General features: G+C 46.1%; 1 protein-coding gene across 4 annotated transcripts in view; it reads left to right on the top strand.

The window, feature by feature from the left end:
- Positions 1-19,856, top strand: part of LOC124250476 (SLAM family member 9-like) — a 44,433-nt gene that overhangs the window by 14,434 nt on the left and 10,143 nt on the right. The gene's annotated exons all lie outside the window — the stretch shown is intronic.

The following is a 19,856-nucleotide window of genomic DNA, read 5'->3' as shown; positions in this document are numbered from 1 at the left end:
TCCTCCTTTAATTCACTCTAGGACACTGGGCTTTTTGTCCTTCCTTCAATGCAGCATGCATGCTCCTGCCTCAGGGCCTTTGCTCTGCCTAGAATTCTCTTGCTCCAGCTGTCTGCCTGTCTCATTTCCTGACCTCCTTCAGGTCTTTGTACAAACGTTATCTTCTCTGTAGGGTCTCCCCTGACCTCCCTATTTAAAGCTGCAAACTCCTCCAGGCGCCATCCTCCCTCCTCCAAGCTCTAGTTTTCCTCACTGTTCTTCAAAAGGCTGTGAGTCAGGGGGCGTTTAATCTGGGCTGTAGTTTAAAGACCTTGGGAAGTGAGACTTCAAAGTGTAAACTGCAAATCCTATTATTGCAAATCCCATTATTCTTCCCAGGACACTGCAACACTGATATGTTAATGAACTTGCTGCAGGTCACATAACTAGGAAGTGGCAGAGCTGGGATGAAATTTTGGAGTTGAATTCTAAAGTCCCCGATCTTGACAGCTGTACACTGGTTAAAATAAAGTGTAGTCTATCCGCATGGTGGAGTTCTATAGACGTAATAAGAAGGATAAATTGCATCTTTATATATTTAAGCGGGAAATTGCCCCTGGAATATTAAAAGAGTTATGGGACAGTGTGTTTAGTATTATCCTGTATTATAAATATATACAAACATATGTTTATGTCGGCATAAAGGAAGTCTAAAACTGATATGTCAAGAAGTTAACAGTAGTTATATTTTGGAACCTGTCTCTTTTTCTGTATCATCAGATTCTCTATAGCACTTATCAGAAAAAGATTATCTATTACAATTTTTGAGCAGGGCAGTGACCTGAGCAGAGTTGTGTTTCAGACAGATAATGCCACATATGTGCCCACAGGAAGCTTATCATCTTAGAAAGTCATTAACGTATTTATGCTCATTTTCACTTTCTTTTGTGTTGAATTGATGCCTTCAGAATCTTTATTGAAATAACCCCAAATATCACTGGATCTGTCTACACAGTGAAGGCAAAGTGAAAATTTTAGGCTAATTGATTCAAAGGGACACTCCTTCTGACCCAGCTGACAACCCTGGCTGTTCATCAGGTCAACTGGAGAGATTCTAAGAACAGAAGCTTGGACTCTATCCCCAAACTGGGGATCATCTGTGTTTTAAAAAACCGAATAGTTGATTCTGATGTATGATCTGGGTTGATAACTGAAACCTTTGGTCTACACGGAGTCTTCAGTAAATTCAAATGGGAATGTACAAGAGAGGAGACTGAGAGTCTGTCTCCCGAGATGGTTCTCAGTGTGTGCTCAGCACACAGTGCAGAAATGTTGGTTGAGTGAAAGAATGAGTGAATCACGAGACTCCACAGGTTGGAATTACTTTGATGTGCTCACCAAAGTCCAAAGTCTGACATATGGACTCTGAGCCTGAGCCCAGAAGCTCCATTTCATTCATTGCCCTGTGTGATTTGCCTTGGAGATGCAAAATCTTGCTAAAAAATGTCAAAAGACACTGATAGGCACCACCGGAGTGCTGACTTATTAATTTATAGTAAGAGGAATACTTGCTAACTGGGCTAGATGGTCCTGTTAGCCTGAGCAGTGTGTCCACTCACAAAGACACGCCACACGGGAAACTACTCTGTCACTGGGCTGCCTGGGGAGCCCTGAGTCAGGACAGGTGAGTAGACGCTGCTGGTGTAGGTGCCAATGGCTTTCTAGTCTGAGCTCTTCATCTCCATGGTGGGACGTACCTGCCTGGGGCATGGGATTCTCCTGCCCACCTGACAGAACTGCATTAGTCTCTGTCACTCACCTCTCTTTATGCTCCATTTCTTACTAACCCTCCCTGGATTGACATATTTTCTTTGGTCATGTTCATTTGTGACATTAAGTATTGCCTTGGTGTCTGATCTTGAATGTCTGCACCTTTCCTGTGATCCAAGGGTGTGATGTTTTATTTAATCTCCAAAAACAACAACAACAAAAACCCGAAGAAATACCCACACGTGTTTCTCTCATTTCCCAGCTATAGTGGAGGGAGTGGAGGGAGACGACACCCCCTCAGCACACCGCATACCACCAGCTGAAGAACCAAACCGCTTTAGCAAGCAGACACAGAAAGAAAAGCCGTGAACTGAGCAATGGGATTCCAGAGCTCTCAGGGCCGGAACCTTCACCTGATTTATCACAAGCCTTTCGGTGAGATTCTCTCATATTTACAACATCAGAACCACCATAACAACAAGAAAAAACTAAGAGAGTGTAATACGTAATAAACATCTATTCAATTTAAAAATCTTAATGAAATAGATAATTTCTAGAACCATAAGAATTGCTAAAATTGATTGACATGCATGTATAAAGCTCAAAAAATCAACACAGAAAATATTGTAAAACTTATGTAGGTATTTTCTCCTTAAAGGCATAAGAGCCACATGCTATTACAGGAGGATTCCTTCAAACCTTAAAAAATAACACATTTTCAGGCCAACAAATATGTTTTTAAACTTGGCAGAATATAGAAAGTGTCCGTTCATGAGTTAGAAAACTTGATAAAGCACAAGAAAAGACAGAAGGCCCCAGTGCAGTTGTCTGGCTGCTCGGGCACCTCTCTCTTCCCTTCTGCTGGAAACCCTTCTTGTGAGCTGAACTCCGGCTTCCCAAGGAGCCCGAGGAGAGAGGCCTTTTACCAGCACCGTCCACAGCAATGGGGGGAACAGAGCTCTAGTCCCTGTCAGGTCAGAAATGCAGCAGAGCGAGAGGCTTCTGGGTGATGGGTCCTGGGACTGGCCGCGCTCCCTGCAGTGGGCTGGCTCAGTGCAGGCCCTCCACTCCACCTGGTGGTTCTGGGAAACTGGGATGTTGGGGTTTGCAATAATCCTATTTGATTTTGCTGCAGAGAGTTTCCTAGAAGCTAGGAATGTTCATGTTGGAAGCGAACTCACTGTGGAGTCCTGTTCCTTCCTCCACTTTATAACAACCCACCAGGTGACTTTGCCTGTGGTTACATTCCACCAGTGACAGGGACCTCACTGTGTCCCAAAGCATCTATTGCATGTTTGGATGACTCTGAGTACAGAACTCTCCTCTAATATTGAGTCAAAGGTGCCTTTCTTTAGCTTCAAGTTTCCGTCTTGAGGTCGCTTATTACAGAGATGATTCCTTGTCCACTCAAGGGCCCTTCAAGTGGGATTTAGGGCAGAGCAGAGACAAACATCAGTGCCTGGCATAGCTGTTCTTTGCTCTTCCTAAAAGCCCCGATTCCACTCATCCCCCATAGTTTCCTGGGTCACATGCCAACCTTTACTGTCTCTGATTCATCTCATTTGGTATTGTCCCAAGGACTGGAGATGTTGGATATCACATTTCCTGGGGGTGGTGAGCACAAACCTACCCCACCCCCAATCTCCTGGGAAAGGAGTGTCTCAGGAGCTGGGCACACTCACCCTGCTGGGCACTTTCTTGATCAACAGACTTCCCCAGTGCCGTTGGTGGCAGTGTTCTGGTCCACATGGTTGCTGACCACACAGGTGATGCTGATGTCAGGCTGGCTCAGGGACAGCCTCCCAGCAGGGGCTCAGGTGTAGGGGCTGGTCCTGGTGTCCTTGGCTTTCCTCTTACATTTATAAATGAGCCAAGCAGCTCTGTGGGCATCAGGCTCCAATTTAAGGTGAGGACAGGGAGCTGGCTTTTACGCTGGGGAACCCCTAAAAGTCAGAATGAGGTGGACTTTCCTGAGCCTCCTGTGCCCACACAAGCTGGCCGAGGTCTCTCCAGACAGCGTATTCAGAGTTTCTTGGCTTTGGTTTTGGTTTTGCAAGAGCTCTCCTTTGTCGATGTCTGAGAAAGAAATGCCTGGCTCCATGACGGTCCACGCCCGGAGGTGGACAGAGGGTTGAGGGTTGACTATTCCATGCACAGACCTCCCAGTGTTCTCCCTGTTTCAGCCCCATTCTCACCCCACCCTCCATCCTGCCTGGGCCTGTGAGTTTAGAGCCCCTGTGGGTTCCTCTGGGCGTACATCTCCATCCCCTGCTGTGCCCCTCTGTTTGTATCCCAGGTCAGTGGTTCTCAAACTTGGCTGCACATTGGGCTCACCTGGGCCATTAAAAAAATACTGTTCCTGGGCACTAGCCCAGAGATGCTGATGTCATTGGTCTGGGGTCTGGCTCTGCCCTGCTAGGCTGCCCTCTTCCTTCTTGCTCTGAAACTCCAGGCGTCTCTGGTCTGCTGATTAGTTATTCCTGTCTCTCTTTGATGCTGTGATTTATACACTTAATCAAAATAGATTTCATATGGTTTTAAGGTTCTGTGGAAGGGGAGGAAACACATGCGTCTACCTTGTTCATGAACATCTTGAACAGGAAGTGCAAACCTAATTTCCATGACCATGTCCAACTTATTCTCCAGCCCCTCCTTCTCTGTGCTCTATAACTTAGCGGATGCAAACCAACCAGCAAACTCCGAAATCATTCCCTTTCATCTGTCCACACGCTGCTCCTTCCCGCATCTGTAACATCACTCGTGCCGCTCCCCTGGTAATTTCAAGGCTCAGAGATAAGCTGTGGCTGGGTTTGCATCAGCGCTTAGGGGTGCCAGGGCTCCTGGTTAGACTCTGCCACCTCCTGACCTCTCCTCTGCTCTGAGATGGCTCCAACAGTTTCGAGCACCACATTCTCACACAGCCACATTCAGAGGCAGGAGCCAGGGGCAGTGTGGGGCGGGAGCTTCTCCTCAGCCTCCTTCCTCTTGTCAGGGTGGAAGGCATTCTCAGGAGCCCTCAGTAAACTTTTCTTACATATCCTTGGCCAGAACAGGGTCACAGGCCCACCGTGAGGTCAAGGGAGTCCCCCCACCCCACCCCTGATACCCGCTCTCTCTCTTGACAGCTGAACCAAGCAGGGTTCTGTTGGTGAGAAGAGGGGTGGCTTGAGGGAGGAAGTGGATGGTGTTGCTCATGGTAGTTTTTCCTCTCCATTCCTTCTCTCTTCTTGGAGGACACTAGTTATCCACACGTTTGATCTCCATTGTCATTCCATATTGCTTCTTCTTTGCTCTAATTGTTTCCCTCTTATTTTTTATATTATTTTCTTATCCTGTCTTCCACATCATTGATATGGTTCCCTGTAGTGTTGATTCTAGTCTCTGCATTTTTAAATCTACAAAAGAATTATTTTCCCTTTGATTATTGTCTTTGCCCCTCCCCCAATCATATTCTGATATCTTAGTTCATCTTTCATCTCTGGTTTCACCAGTCTTTTGAAAACTGTTCTTCCTTTCCTTTATTTTGGAGGATGAATTATTTGTGTAGGTCTTATTGTTTCCTTTTCTGCTTTTTCATCTTTGATTGAGGTCTTTCTACTTATTTTGCTCTTTGCCTCAGCAAAGATGTGTTTGGATTCCTTTTGACTTTGCTTTCTGTCAGGACACTGAACTCAGCACAGGAGTCAGAGAACTAGATATAATGGCTGTATTCTTTGTTTGGTCCCACAGCAGCCTGGGCAGCATAGGAAGAGAGCAGGAACTTTGGGCAATAGGAGTTCAAGAACCCCGTCAGCTCCATCCGCTCCAGTTCTGTGAAAACCACATGGAGACCGTCTCCGCTGAGTGGAGTATTCCTGTTCCTCGAGGAATGCCCTGTGGGATTCCATTCCTTTTCCCCTCCTCCGGTCAGCCTGGGCCAGCCATGTGGTGTGTCATCCTTGTGGCTTCTGGGCTTCCCCCAACCCTGCCCCTCTTGCTCTTTTGTCTGCTGTCTTTCCTGTCTGGGTCCGTTGCTTCTAGAATGGTGTTTCCCAAACTGGTGTGCATGGTAGTCTCAGGGGCCTGCAAGTGCTCCGTTAGAATGTGTATATTTCATGCTTTCATTTTGATGATATCTGAACATTAACACGTACATGTTCTGGATCCTGCAGTGACTACCTTATTACAGGCATTTTCAGGGCTCTGCTTACTTTCATGTTAAAGCATCTTCATAGGAGGAGCAGATGACGACACAGACGGTGGTCCTGACAGGGACTGTCCAGTGCATGGTTCATGTAGAGGAGACAGTTGGGAGGATCAGACATCAGGCGGGGAGGGCAGAATGACAGTAATAACATGCACTGAGCACTGGTGACGCGAGTGCTGCTCTGAGGGCTGTGAGTGTGTTAACTCGTTGACTCTTCCAACAACTCTAGGAGGGAGGCCCTTGATTACTCCACTTTGTTTTTTTGGTGAGAATGGTTGGCTCTGAGCTAGCATCTGTTGCCAACCTTCCTGTTTTTGTTGAGGAAGATTGCTGCTGAGCTAACATCTGTGCCAGTCTTCCTCCATTTTGTGTGTGGGATGCTGCCACAGCATGGCTGGATGAGTGGTGTGTAGGTCTGTGCCTGGGATCCCAATCTGTGAACCCTGGGCCCCCGAAGCAGAGTGTGGAAACTTAACCACTATGCTGCATGGCCAGCTCCTGATTACTCCAGTTTTGTAGATGGGGAGACTGAGGCTCTGAGAGGTCACGACCCTGCTCAAGAGTAGACAGCCAGTAAGCGGAGTGAGGGCTTAATGCACACAGCTGGCCCCAAAGCCAGATTTCTTATCCGTTAAGCAGTAAGGCTCACATCAACCTGCCCAAAGGTCAATTCATCTAAAATTGGTTTGCTGAAAAACAGTTTACAGAAGAATCCATTTCCTAAACGAGCAAATCACTAAATGATCAACGTGCTGAATTTGCTAACTTGATAAAATCTGTACTTCTATCAATGATTGATAAAGTTTATAACAATGTGAATCGAATGCATCAACAGGGCCTATGAGAACCCCGGGGAGCAAAGACTCCAGGGTTCTGCCTTCAGATTGCCTCCCCAACCCTCAGTCTCCTCCTCGCTCTGCCTGTCAGTCTCCTCACCTCTCTGCCGCCCCTCCCCCATCACCCTCTTTCAGGAATCACCAATTCAGGCTGTCTTGTGAACTGACTTCTTTCTCCTCGAAGTGAGCTGAGTAGAGAAACATCAAATATTGTTTTAGGTGCTTTTAGGAGGAAATAGTGAAAACCTGCCAATGAAAAAGACAGAAATCTTCAAAAGCTGTTAAACCAGACTATCCAGTATGAATTGCTTTAAGCTTTATACACAGTTAAAAGAAAGAAGGTTCTGGTAAATGGATAGATTTGATCACTTTGATGGCTTGATCATTCACTGAATTGGCATCTAATTGGCCCACAGCTCTTCTGAAATAGGCACGTCAAGCTCCAAAGTTCCTGCTCTGTAGCGGTCAGTGGCGTATCTGCCCTGCACGCAGAGGTGTGGGATTCTGTCTTTGTAGTAACAACTTTCGAAAGTTCATTTGCGGTAATGTAGTAAATACCCGCTACGGTAGCAAATATCCAAAGGAGAATTTTTTCCATCGAGGGTTCAGTAGTAAGTAGATAGATGTGTATTCAGTGAAGATTTCCATAATGCTGTAATGTTAATTTTTTTCATGTGAATCAAACAATTTATAGATCTCTCGATTGTCACCTGGCAGTTTTGGTTAAGAACGAAGTTGACCATCTTGAACTGGTAAACAATGACTTTAATGAAGTGTTGTCCAATAAATGTACATGAAGTGGCAGTCTTTGTGTTAAAGTTAAAAAAATAAATTAATTACTGAACCTAACGTGAACCTACAGTTTTTTCCTATAATCCCAACATTAACGATCTAATTTCAGCAAGACAAAAACACCCATCACATTAAAGTTGTACGTTTGAATATTAGTTTGAATGACCATTGCTTTACTGTTTGACTGCTTTGTTTTTATTTACTTTATCCACATTTATTTGGTTTATAGTATAAATGCTATAAGCACAAGTCATGTACATATCGTTTGATGTTTATACATCTTTAAGTAAATTTTTAACAAAAATAATTTAAATCAACACTGGGTAATTAGAATTCTTTTCTTTAAATGGAACCTGTTTTGGACTATAAAGCAAATTTTTATTGCATTATTACAAGAAGTGAAGATAAAAGTTGTCTTTAATAAGTCTAACACAAATACCAAACTGACAAAGTAAAGCATAAAAACCATATAGGAGAATTTCATTTATGAATAATGATACAAAAATCCAAAATAAAAATATTATCAAACAGTATCACATTAAAAGAATAATACATCAACTGGGATTTATTCCAATAATGCAAAAATAGTTCAATATTAGGAAATCTGTTAATGTTTTATTAACAGATGAAAAAGAAAAAGCATATCAAATTTGCACAGATGAAATGAGAAACAATAAAATTTAACATTGTATTCTCAGTATAACTCTTGATACAAAGGGCATAAATACATGCTTTCCTAACATGATAAAACAGATATGCCTTAACCTAATAAAAACATCATGCTTAATGGAGAAACACTAGAAGCATTTATATTAAAGTTAGGAAGAATACAAGGACATCTTTATCAGTATTATTTAGCATGGCTTTGGAGGTATTAGCCAATGCAATTAGACAAGAGAAAGGAATCCGGCATAAAAATTGGAAAGAAGGAAGCAAAAATTATAATTATTTGTTGATAATATGGTTATTTACTCAGATATTCAAAGGGATCAAATGAAAAACTGTTACAAACAGAAAAGAAAGTTAGTAACAGGAAAATTTATATATGTTATGTGTGCATTATTTTAATCAACTATTTGGAAGATCTAATGGGAACAAGACCCCATTTACAATAGCAATAAGATGCTGAAACATTATCATGTCAACAAGACCTGCCTTTTGACTTTTACACTGCATGCATATATTATGTAATAAAAATAAAAGGGTCTGTGAATTACTTGAATTTGCAAAATCCTGAGATAGTTCATTTACTGTGCTTAGATTAAGCCCGGTAGGTGATGGAGCTCAAAAAGTGTTTCCCTCTCTTTCCACCCCTCCCAGGCACAGTTGACCCGGAATCTTGTATCTGCCAGCCTCTGGCTTGTCCATAGTCAAAGGCCATTGCTTTCTCTATTCTTGGGTACTGGGCTGGGCTGTGACATCCTGAAGTTCCTCCACCCAAGACTCATCATGTGAGAGGCACCAGGACCCTCCCTATTCCAGGAAAGCATCTCTATCCCCTGACCATCCTTATGCACGTCCCGCCTAACCAGGGGTGTTCCCTAAAGGGGTTAAGATGGTCACAGGTCAGAAATCTGGCTGACTGCTGAAAGATTTACCTCTCACACTTGGATATTCGAGTAGCACCATCACTGCCCACAGTCTGTGAAGGGAGAAAACGTTGGTGGGAACCTAGGGGAGCAGCTCCTGCTGCTCTGCTGTCTCAGTGGGATGGGTCAGAAAGACTTGGGGTCAAGTCCCAGGTCCACCTGAAAGAGGGAGATCTTAGGATCCTGGGATGAAGGGTGGGTTGGGGGAGATCTTGCGAAGGCCCCTCACTGCCCCAGTGTCTTCACGGTCTCGGTGTCACCCTGGGGTTCTGGGCTTTTCTGGATCTTCTCGTAGATAGTGTGGACTACTGGAGCACACTCGGGCTGTATGAATGGCAGCTGCCCTTCTCCATGTCTTTCTACAATTCAAGAAGAGTTTAGGAGTGGTCTTGGTCAGTTTCTAAGAATTAGGAACAGCGTTATTCAAGCTACATCTCGTCATGTTCTTCTTGTGCTCAACCAGGTAGTTCTGGCTCTCCATCCTGACAATTCCCCAGAATACGGCTTGGGTGCGGACCTCTCCCTTGAACACTGCAGAATCTTTCCACTTGCTCTGTCCTAGACCCAGGATGCTAACTCTCTCCACATCCCGCCCACACGCTCCAAGACCCCCACTTTGCTCGCTCCTTCATCTCTTCTTGGTGAGGTTTTCCCTGACAGGCTTGTTAAAATCTCACCTGACCCCTCCATCCCTCTTCTCTGCTTTATTTTCTCCTTAGCACTTATCGTCATCTGACCCTTCATGTTTTGCTTATTTTATTTGTCATTTTCTCTTCCCACAACCTAGAATGTATATTCTATGAGGCCAGGGATTTCTGTTGTTCTGTTGAATCGTGCAGCCCAGATCAGAGCAATTCTGGGAACACAGTAGACACTCCGTAAATATTTCTTGGACAAATTTGTCAATCACCTTGACTGCTCTCATTGCAAAAGTGCTTTGAAAAACTGCCAAGCATCAGATAAATGTAAGGTGTTATTACTGTAATCCTCACTTTATAGAAGAAGAAACTGAGACCCAGGGAGTAAGGTCGATCAAGAAGTCAGTATCAGGGCTGGGTTTCTCACCCATTTCTCTGGAATCTGCTCCTTACTGCCACCCCTATCTCTCTTCTGTGCTGTCTGCCTGTGTCCTGACAAAGAATTCATTTTCTCCATCAGACAGGGAGTGCCCCAAGGTCAGGGACTATGGTGGCAGGGGACTTCAGGGCCGTGCTGAGTGTCTGGGTCAGATGTGGCCTGATTTGTTCTCTGTCCCAAAGTCACACATTGCTCCTTTCTTGTCCTCCTCTGGTATGGGGAGTTGGGGTTTGGACCCAAGGAGCTATTTCCTGAGTTCCCTGAGGCCCAGGTCAGATGCGGACATAACTCAGATGGGCGGAGACGGGCAGTCACAAGGTGGCAGGCACTAAGGCAATTAGACACAGTGCACAGAGCACTGGACGGAGAGCGAGGACACCCCTGTTCTGCCCTGTGCTTGCGTGGTTCTCTTCCCAAGCCCCAGTGTTCCTTCTGGGTCCCACTTTCCCAACCTTAAACTGCTTGGACCAGACCAGGGGATTTCTAAGATGCCGATGTTCTGTGGCATAATGAGCCAGAGTGCTCCCTCTTTAGAGAAGTCAAAGGACGGGAGAAGAGAGGCCATGGCCACTGGCTAGTCCTGGACGTCCAGACAGCGGTGCTACTTGCCTTCCCCTGGATGTCTCTTTAGCCAAGTAGTTCTCAAAGAGTGGGACCAGGAGTATCAGCATCCTTTGGGAACTTGTTAGAATTGGGCAAATGTTGGGGTCTCCCTAGACCTGCTGAATCAGAAACTCTGGAGTCAGCCCAGCAAACTTTATTTTACCATGCTCTCCAGGGGGTTCTGATGTGAGCTCAGTTTGAGAACCACTGCTTCTAGGGAAGTCCCTTAAGTGTCCTCGCTTCCAACAGTTGTCCTGTCTGCAGCTCTTTCCCTTTGGTGGAATCATTCCATCTGTGACCACTGCACCGATTTCCATCTAAGGGTCAGTGGCCACTTGAGATGCTTTCCCTAGGACATCTCATCAGTGGTGACAACAATGCCTTTATCCAAACAGGTGGCATTAATGGCAGGATCTCAGGCAGGTAGGAGGGAGACAGACTGCAGGGAGGAGAAGATTTCCTGATGTTCCTCAGATCCTTGGGTCTGCCCAACCTCCAGGCCCTGCTGGTCTCCCCTACTTTTGCTTCCTGTGGGTCCTATGCAGATGGTAGGTCTTCCTTTGGGTCCTATGCAGATGACAGGGTCTACCAGACAGCTGTCCATTTACATTCTTGCCTCTCCTGCTCTGCCACCCCTCCTCCCTGGGTGCCAGCGACATCTGATGAGATTGTGGACAGATGACCGAAGTGTCCTCCTCATCGGTGGTTTCCTCTCATTGCACCTCAGCTCCCAGCATCCTGTGAGTGTCCGGGCACAGCAACCATATCATCCAAAGCAAGGATTGAACCCAGAGCCCGACAAGGAGCAGAGTACCCTGCACTTCCTGGGATTCATGACCTCTGAGTAGATGTTGGTCAACCTGATTTGATTCCTTCAGACCCACCTCAGGGTGTCCCAGGAGTCTGATCTTCATCTAGGGGGAGTCGTGGCTGTCAGCCCCCCCAGTCTGCAGGTCAGCAGATTCTTCTGTGGGAAGGGCCTGGGGAGCAGCTGCTGAGCCGGGTCCCTCGGGCAGGAGAGCAGACCCACCTGCACACAGCAGACACTCAATGAGGCTAGGTGGAATTGAGGTGACCCCTCATCAGCCCTTGGGTGAGGGCAGCTATTGCTCCCCAGGCTGTAAGCTCAGGTCCCAGACCCCTGCCCTGTCCCTGCCACATATCACCTTCCTTCCTGGGCACGTTCTCAGCTCCCACCCCCAGCAGGCTCTACCCCAGCCTTCCAGGGATGATTCACTGGAGAGGTCCATGAGCCTCTGTCTGCCCATTGTCCTGCCCAGTCCTGCCCCGCTCCCTGGGGTCTCCTCCAGGCCCCCCATCCTACTGCTCCTCTCAGCGTCTCTCCAGCACCTACCTCTCCCAGTCTCCATCTTCTTCCTCATCCAGATCCACACTCCAGCGCCCAGGCCCACCATCAGAACCCTGGGACGGATGCCTCTCCAAAGCCTTTTGCTCTGAAGAGAACCTGGGGTCAAAGGCTGGTGTCAGGTCTGCCTCAGTCAGGCCCACTGCAGGCAGGGGGAGGAGGTGGGACCACCGCGGCTCAGGACCTGTATCCCAAGTGGACATCCTTGATGCAGCCCTGACACGTTTCCTCCTTTCTAGTCTCCCTGCACGCTGGCCACTGTCACTTTAAAGTTTCTTCTGCTCGGCTTTCTGTCTCTTCTCTCCACAGAAAACTTGAAGGCTCCTGCTAGCTGGATGTCCCATTGCTCATCCCCTCAACCTGGCTCTCTTTTCTCCTCTCAGAATCCCAGAAGAGAAGTACATCCTAAGAGAGAGAGAGAATGGAAGAATCTGGGGTCACCAGACCTCAGGACATGTTCTGCTCTCTGTTTGGGGTATCTTTCTCATACTCCCACAAGAAAACTCCTATTCATCCTTCAAGGCCCAAGTCAGGTGGTCCCTTCTCTGTGATGCCTTTCCCAACTCCTGTGGCAGTTACTCAGTTTCTTTCTTTCTTTTTTGTGCTTGAACCATATCCTCTGTATTTGCTGTGACTTCAAGCACTTACTGTGTGGCTTTATATTTAGAAATTTACTCCTCCTCTTCTTTGAAGTATTTTGTAATAATTATTGACACAATCTATGCCACACACTGTGTTGATAGCTTTCCATAGATTTCCCTTTGAATTCACACAACAGCCCTATGAAGTAGATACAATTATTGCACATCTTACAAAAAGGCACCAAAAGTCTAGTGACTTGTCCAGGGTCACACAGCTGGTGTGTGGTGACGCCCCACTGCACTGTGATCTCCTTGAGGGCGGGGGCTCAGCTACTTCTCACTGATGCCCCCCAGCATGTGGTAGGCCCTCAGTCCTAGTGTGAGGGTTGAATGCTGAGTGGCTGAGTGACTGAGGAAGTGACACGGAGGAGACTGTTCAGGCGGGAGCCCCACGTGAGCAAGCAGAGCTCAGGGGGACATGGGTGGGAGGGGGTCGCTGAACTCTTCCTCCTTTTTTCCATCCATGTTCCCATTGCGTAGTTCTAGGGAAAGTTGGAGGTTTCGTATTTTATGAAACCAGGTCCCAAGGCTCCTTCATAAGGGCTTCCACCCATTCACCTACCCTGGACCATCCCTTTATCTAGCAGGGTGACCCCTTAGGCTGATGGGGGAAGTGTGTAACTGGCTGTAGTGACCACAGGTGCTCTCACTGCTCAGTGGGTGGTTCAATTGTGGTTTACTTACTCAGAGGTGCTAATCATCTCAGAAATGGCACATCTCCATGAAGCAAAAAAGGGGCGTCTATCAGCCTGAGTGTGCTAAGCATGTCCAGCCCATCCAGGGAGGGGCCTGAGTCTGGTGAACAGGAGCTTTCCAGGTCTAAGGAATCCTCAGTCCTTAATCCTCAAGTCCTCCTCCTCCCCTGCTTGGATTCTGATGACTTATTCAGCCTTCCAGGCTCCTCAAGGCTGGGAAAGGGGGTGCCTACATGCCAGTCCCAGATTTATGTCCTGGGTGATGCGGCAATCTCCACATATTGATCCAATTTCTGGAGTTGCAAGTTTAAAGACTATAACGAGGGTGTGGCCATTCACTGGGGTGGGGAACTTTTGGTTGCTCCACATCAAGAGCCTTAAATTATTCCCCTGTCCCACCACATTCCCTGAGCCCGCCCAGTCTCGTCCATTCCCCGTTCTCTGCTAGCCCATTTTCGTCATCCTTTCCAGCAGATCACACTCACCTGTCGACGGACAGATATTCTCCAGGTGTAAGGTTGCATTCTTCTCGTCCACAGGGTTGCTGACCACACAGGTGTGGTGGCCATTCAACTGGCCCAGGGGCAGGCTCAGGCTTAGATTCCTGGAGTTGGGGGCTGGCCCCAGTGTCTCTCTTGGCTGCAACTCCCTGGTGAGGCCCTTGCTGAGCCAGGTCACTGCCAGGTTCTCTGTGGCTCCTGGGGTCCCACACTCCAGGCTGATGTTGCACCAGCCTGATGTGCGAGACAATGGATGAATCTGAATCTGGGGCTGGGGGATGGGCTCTAGGGCAAGGGGGGACAAAAGAGAAACTGACCTTCAGGACTGGAGGGCCCCCCAAGTACATCATCCGCTCTCACTAAGGTGATGCGGCTGTGTGAGGTTCCTAACTGCAGCCCTGGGGAAGGAGCCTTCTCCCTCTGGCCCAAGGGGTTCTGACTCCAGCCCAGGGGCAGATGGCTGAGGCCCTCCCATGCCCAGTGAAGCCTAGATGATTAAATAGACATGATGTATATTGATAACCACACAATGATATGTACCCATGATAATCATACGGATGTTAATAATTTTATATATTGTTATATAGAATAACTATAACATGGCAGGAGTTGACAATAAAGTGGAAAAATATGTTAAAGTTCAAGTTTTGTTCAGAGAAACAAAAGGATACTGATTATCTTTAAATGGTGAAGTAAAAATTTAATTTCTGTAAACTGTAGGATAAAAATAGAAGGTGGTATAACTTCCAAACTACTAGAAAAGTTTACATCAAAGAAAAGTCTACTAATCAAATAAAAGCCAGAAAAAATAAGGAAAAAAGGTAAATAAAAAACATTAGGGGCCAGCCCCGTGGCTGAGTGGCTAAGTTCGTGCGCTCTGCTTTGGTGGCCCAGGGTTTTGCTGGTTCATATCCTGGGCCCAGACTTAGTACTGCTCATCAAGCCATGCTGAGGCAGTGTCCCACCGAGCAGAACAAGAGGGACCTACTACTAGAATATTCTGACATGTACTGGGGGGCTTTGGGGAGAAAAAGGAAAAAACGAAAGAGGAAGATTGGCAACAGATGTTAGCTCAGGTGCCAATCTTTGAAAGAAAAAAAACAATTCCCCCAAAAAACATCAAACAAGATTTCAGGAGTTTAGGTCCATACCTGTATAAAAAATGAAATACCTTGGAATGCATTATATCCCCCTGTTAAAAGCCAGGACTCAGATGAGGCAAAGCCAGCAGCACGCTATGTCCATTACCTGATGACACGGAAAGATCAAAAAGAAAGAGATGGGAAACAGTAGATGAAGAAAATGACTGCAGGTGTGGCAAGAGTCATTACAGACCAAATAAAATTTAAGATAAAAAACATTAAGCAGGCCAAATAGAGATATTTTAGATGAATATGTACCTAACAACATGGTTTGGAAATGCATAAATGTTATAAAACAAAACAAAACAAAATCAAAGCCAAAACACTGTTGGAAATTCAAGGAGAAATTTTCAAATCCACTATTACTCCAGTGGATTATTTTACTATGGTGGGTAGACTAGAGCAAAGGAAGAAATACAGGTAAAACCAGCCAGTAACGGCCACGTGGCCAATCTGAGAGGTGGCTCATCCACACGCAGCCCCACTTCCCTCTCCGTCCTCGCTTCCTCTGCTGTGGAATCTAGAGAGCCAAAGTCTCGGTTTCGGTCTTTCTTGCAGCTGCATTGGTGCTGACCAGGGAAGTAGGGGGATCTGCTGGGGGAGGAAAGGTCTTCACTCCTGAAAAGACAGAGCCCCAGACCGAGAAGGACCTTCCGCTTGTCCTTCTCTCCTTGCTGCCTTTATTGTGGAGTGACGTCTGGAGCAACAGCCACCTTGGGACCACGAGGCAACAAGCACGAGGACAAAAGTCTATGTGCCGAGGAGGGCAGAGCAGGAAGACAGAGCGAGCCTGGGTCCCCATGACAGTGCCGAGCAGATGGCCCAACATCAGCAAATGCTATCTCTTGACTTCTTGTTACATGAGAAAAATGAATTTGCTTAAACTTTTGAAAATCAAGTTTTACGCTAATTGCAGTCAAACATATTCTTAAATTATATGCATAGATAATAATAAAAAAGGAGATTCGATCAGCAAAATCAAAAGTTGATTTTTTAAAAACAGGCCAATCAAAAGAGAAAATAGTGATATTTAACTAAAAAAATTTAAGCTACAATAAATATCACTAGGAATGAGCATTTGGGCATAATTACAGATAAGATATTAAAAAAATATAAGGAAATACTGTGTACAACTACATGCCAATTAATTTGAAAATGTAAATGAAATAATGTTTTTCCAGGAAAGTGTAAATGATCAAAATTCTGTTAAGAAGCAGCAGCAATCCTGAATACACCCACAGCCTTAGGAGAAAGTAGAAAGGTGGACAACGATCTGTCGTTACAAAGGGCACGAAGTGCATATGGTTTCAGGGGTGAGTGCTAGCCAGTGGCCAAGGAAAATGGAATTCCTGTGTTACAGACACTGTTTCAGAGCTTAGAAAAAGGCAAAACGTTTGTCAGGTCATTCTGAAAGGAATAGTTGAACTTGAATGCTCACAACAGACATGGAGAATACCACCACCAACACAAGACAAAACACACTTGCAAATCCATGGGTTAATGTCAGTGACAAACAGAGAACTTAAAATTCCTAAATTAAATGTTAGCAAATACAGTCACACAATACATCACGATCAAGTTGGGTTTATTATAGGAATACAAAGTTAGTGTAATCAGGAAGTTTATTAATGTAATTTACTCCATTAGCAGACGAAAAGAAAACCACAGCTAGCCCTTATTGCGAAGGAATGCATTTCCAGTCATGGCTCCAAGGGTTTACATGGACTCATTTAGTCCTCACGTTAACCCTCTGAAGTTACGCGCATCAGCTGTCAGTAGATTCCTCTACGCAGGGGAGGCAACCTTTCCTGTAAAGGGTCAGATAGCAAATATTTTAGGTTTCACCAGCCACATGGGCTCTGTCACAACTACACAACTTTGATGTTATAGCACGAAAGGAGCCAAACACAAGATGTTAATGAATGGATGTGGCTGTGTTCCAATGAAACTTTATTTACAAAACAGACACTGGGCTGGATTTGACCAATGGGTATAGTTTGCCAGCCCCTGATCTGGGGCACTTATTAAAAATACAAATGTGTGGGCCCTCATCAAGACTGTTTGAACATGTGTCTGGGGAAAATGATATTTATTTAGCTTTTTGAAAGATCTGATTTAATGAACAGATAATAATTTAAATATAAAACCAAATAGACTGTCTGTTACACAGAGTAATGAAGCACAGACGGGTGTTTAGAAAGCTCATGCTCTCAGGCATTTAGAGTATTCACTCAATAATTGGTTTATATGAACCTTTATTGTGCTCTTTTCAAGAGGTGAAGGAATAGTAATCAGGCTTGAATAATCAAAAATCCTAGAAAACATAGGTGTGTTTCTGTAGGTATCCTTTAAATTGCTTAATTCTATCTGGTTAAAGGAGTAGAGTACTTCCTGAATCCCTGCTGGGAGCTGTAGAAAACACTGGGCAGATGCCAAGGGGAGCAGGGCACGGACCCTGCTCTCAAGTGGAGAGTAGACCACACACAATCAATGGTAGTGCAAGGCAGAGAGAAACATGATCTGCAAAAGAACTAAGAGAAAGAACTTTGGGACTTCAAAACAGAAATATTCATTTAATATGGATCAGAAAATCGTTTTCGTAGGCCATGGCAGTTCTGAAAGCCATGAGGGAGAGAGAGGAGCATCGTGTTTGACTGGAAACAAGGCTGGAATGACGGCATCAGTTGGTGGAGGGCCTAATGCTGTGATGAGTACTTAGTCCTACAGGCGATGGGGAGAGAGTGAGTGTTGTTGGGAGATTTAGTTTGGGCATTGATGGATGGTCAGGGAATGGAAAACAAGGCCAAAGGAAACCAGCTAATAGGACTTCTTCTTTTGGCAACTTCTCTTCTGCTGCAATCTTGTTTTTGATATGATGTCAATCACAGCACCCTAATCCTGGTTACAAGGGAGGGCACAAGTCCCAGGCCTTGCCAATAGAATGTACTATTCCTCTGGCCAGTGAGCCATCTAGGGGCGGTCTTGTGACCCAAGCCCAGCCAACAAGCATCCTTCCCTGGAATTTTCCATGTGGACTGCAGCAGGAAAGTCCCTTTGCTCTCTGATCCAGGGGGACCCATAGCTGCAGAAGGCCATGTTCCCTACTGTGTGGAGATGCCTAGGAGAATAAAGCTGACAGGAGAGAGAGACAGAGAGAGAGAGAGCACGAGAGAGCGAGAGAGCGAGCGCAAAGATGAGAGACGATACGGTCCCTGACAGAGAGAAGAGAGGGCCCATCACCTTTCAAGTCCCTGAGCATGAGGGCCAGAGGAGCTTCTGTATTCATCTTCCTCCTAGAGATCTATGTATCTTTGTTTTAAGGAAGATTAGCCCTGAGCTAACTGCTGCTAATCCTCCTCTGTTTTTGCTGAGGAAGCCTGGCCCTGAGCTAACATCCATGCCCATCTTCCTTTACTTTGCATGTGGGATGCCTGCCACAGCATGGCTTGCCAAACGGTGCCATGTCCACACCCTGGATCCAAACCATCAGACCCTGGGCCACTGAAGCGCAACGTGCGCACTCAACCGCTGCGCCACTGGGCCGGTCCCTATGTGTTTTTATAATGAAAACCCTCTTAATAGACCTAATTTGAGTAAGTTTCCATTTCTTGCTGCCAAAAGAGATACGATGAGACTGTACCAGTATGATTTCACTGAGAAAGGTATTCAAGGAATTTATCAGCCAAGGAGGACAGAGACAAGATTGGAATCAAGAGCTGGAGGCCAAGGGGCAGCGGGTGTATTCCTCACCCTTCACCAACTGAAAACCCCAGCTTGGACAGTCAAGCCAGTCTCCCCTGTCTCTTCTTACAAGCGTTCCCATCCCCCATGTTGGAGTCCCTCACCCATTATCTGCTCCCACTAGGTGAGGATTTGCTGGTTGTGCAGGGGAAGCGTCGGAGATGGATGTCCCCTGGAGAGCCACCAGCGTATGTCAAGGAGAAGAGAAAGGGCCAGGTGGGTGAGTGAAGGGTAGCTAATTTGGAGCATGGCCCTGCGGGAATGTGCTGGGAAATGAGGCTGGAGAGGCAGGCAGGGACCAGATCCTGTGTGGGGTTGGACTTTTCCTGAGTGCCATTATCCTGTGGGGGTGGGGACAAGAAGCAATATTTGGTTTTAAGCAGGGGAATAACAGGCTGAGACCTGCATTTTTAAAAAGATCCACATATGAGCTGGTTGGAGGGTGATTTGGAAGGAGAAAGAGATGAGAGGCAGGGAGGCCCATTAGGAGGCTGCTGGGATCACCCAAGCAGAGGAGACGGAGGGTGGAGGCGGAGAGCAGCAATGGGTGAGAGCTCTGGCAGGTTGGATGCCCCCAGGCTCTACTCCCCCTCCTCCCTTTTTGCTGCTTTCTCCACTGCACATCTGCCCAGGTTCTCTGCTTCCTGGGGCAGGGTAGTGGGCTCCTCATTGACCTGGGAACTCCAGGGCACAGTGGCTGGGTCTCCTTCTGCATCTGTGACTTGGACAGAGCAGGACAGAGCTGTGCCCTGAGATCTCTCCAGCTGGACTTCAGGTCAATTGGTCTCAAAGTGTTTTACCTAATGACTCATCCTATCATCAATCTCCTTCTTGGTGTTTTTATTTCATCTTTTTGGTATTCTGTTTTGTTGTTTTGGGTCATTTAAGAATTTTTAAATCTGATTTTCAATCAACCAATTCAGGACATATTGGATATAA

This window comes from Equus quagga, chromosome 13, assembly GCF_021613505.1.
Source record: "Equus quagga isolate Etosha38 chromosome 13, UCLA_HA_Equagga_1.0, whole genome shotgun sequence".
Taxonomy (NCBI): Eukaryota; Metazoa; Chordata; class Mammalia; order Perissodactyla; family Equidae; genus Equus; species Equus quagga.
The sequence above is the reverse complement of the archived record's forward strand: the minus strand, read 5'-3'. Positions and strand labels throughout refer to the sequence as shown.